We start from the raw sequence: 2,289 nt of genomic DNA, 5'->3' as shown, positions 1-2,289 counted from the left end.
TGTTTCACAAATGGAGTCATAATTTATCCAGTAAGAGTAGTTGCTGTACGTCAACATTAATGGAAATTCCTTAATAAACAAACAATTATGACTGGCCTCTAACACTGACGCCCCAGCAACCTCCCGTTGATAAAATCATACCAAATTGCCAGCGACGTCTTTTCGAGTTTTATAAGCCACCAAAAACGTACTCTTGGCCTGCAGTTACAATTTTGCCACCAGATCTTCTAGGAGATTAGAGCCTCTGAACTGTTGGAATAGGGTCAGATCACTTCAGTGACTCTGACAACAGATACCAACCACAGCCTGTCTCCATGCTAAGGATCTGATTTTATGTCAATGTTTGTGAGTCATGGGTCAACCAAGTGCAATGCCAAGGTCAACAGGGGTATCAGATTGACCGTAGGTACCCTGCAGTTAGAAAATTGGATGCAGTATAAGGTCTGGGGCCCAAGGTACCTGTTGAAACGCTATCTGCACTAATTGTGGGCTATGTTACCTCCGTTCTCTGGTTATCGGTACCAATGAACAAGCCAAGCACACCACATATTTGGATAGAACCTTGCTATTTGTTCATTTGAACCTGGAACAACCAGACCTATAATTTGCATGTTGTGATTATGTGACTGTACAAGTATTTATTTGCAAAGTGACAGACTCAAATTTTCAGGTTTAACCATCCATCATGGCTGCTGCACTTACCTCAGTCATGTGAGTGCAAATACCTGTTTCCATAGACCTTTTCTCAGGTTCCATTGCATGCTGGGGACACAGAATACTATGGGTTCTAGTACTAGTAGTAGCTAAGGGGGCTTAAAAAGGTACTACAATATAGACAGGACCAGATACAGTATGCATCCACTGAGTAGAAGTTGTCATGGTGATGATGTTTGGACCCTGTACTACCCACAGTGCCCTGTCTCCTAATATACTGGTTAGATCATTCTGGTCCAGAGGATCAGGTTAATACCTGAACCTGTTCAGCAGTACAGCATAGTAGTATTATATGTCTGGAGTTATGCGGTTAGACACAATGCATTTTTGCTTTCTTGGTCTGGTAACCCAAGACATTTTATAAAAAAAAAAAAAACTCCACTAAGAGTTTTTAAGGCCATTTTGTTTCAGGCCAGGCCAGCAAGATATCCTAGTCATGGAGCTGTCAGATGGACTAGCACCCAGCACTAGTAGTATTACAGGGAAGTGATCAGGGAGAGGAATGGATCCAACACTGTTTCCTCTCACAAATTACTTACATTCAGAGCTTTAGATACCAATCTGCCATCTAGAAATAAAATTCATCAGACTGCAGGTATGTAAACAAACTGAATTTCACAGTCAAGAAAACAGATCAGGCTTGGTATTAAAGGCAACCTAAACAATATTACAGCATCAAAGTGGAAATATTCTAAATAAGGCAATATGCATGATATTGACATCTACTGCACTGTATTCTCACATTTACATAATAATTTGATACTTTGAGCAGTTAAAAACAGCCCAGATACAAGTTGCACGAGGATATGCCTTATTATTGTACCCCCCAAAAATAAGACTTGATCTGGAATCCTTGTGCAACTCATTCCCGCGCTGTTTTCAACGGCTCAATTTATGAAATAATGATGTAAATGTGCTAAAATAGTGCATTAGATGTCAATATTATACAGACTGCCTTATTCAGAATATTTCCACTTTTAACGATGTGATATTGCTTAGGTTGCCTTTGTTGTTGTTCCTTTAAGATACACAATAGCATAGAAAAGCCTGGGTTGCTAGTAACAAAGGTATGCTACAAAGATAGTTAAGGTTTCATTAGTTGGAGAAGGCAGTTTTGCAGAAAATCTGTCCCCAGTTACACCTTTCTAATCATACTTGTGTACTTGTGAGCAGATTCACAGTGTTATCCTGTGATCACTTTCTCATCTGCATAACCGAAATGGCATAAATCAGAAGTATGGATAATAACCTCAGACTGTTGAATGGAAAAGGCTTAGAGCGAATCATGGCAGTCCTCAGTCTCTGGGGCCGACAAGTGCTGGCGATGAAACTCACCGAAGTGACTGTGAAAAATGTGCAAGGCATCAAAGCGCAGGAGCTGAAGCGATGGGGGACATTTGCCTCTTTATTGGAAAGGCACAATTACAGGTTTATGTGCTATAAGATGATGCATGTCGACACCGTCTTTGAACTAAATCAGTGGTGCCTGTCATAAAAGTCTTGGATGGCGATACAGATCAGCGGGTGTGGCTGTCTTATAAAATCAATGTTCCAATCATTTCTGCTTAACGCTAC

This window comes from Branchiostoma floridae, chromosome 2, assembly GCF_000003815.2.
Source record: "Branchiostoma floridae strain S238N-H82 chromosome 2, Bfl_VNyyK, whole genome shotgun sequence".
In the NCBI taxonomy this organism is placed as follows: Eukaryota; Metazoa; Chordata; class Leptocardii; order Amphioxiformes; family Branchiostomatidae; genus Branchiostoma; species Branchiostoma floridae.
The sequence above is the reverse complement of the archived record's forward strand: the minus strand, read 5'-3'. Positions refer to the sequence as shown.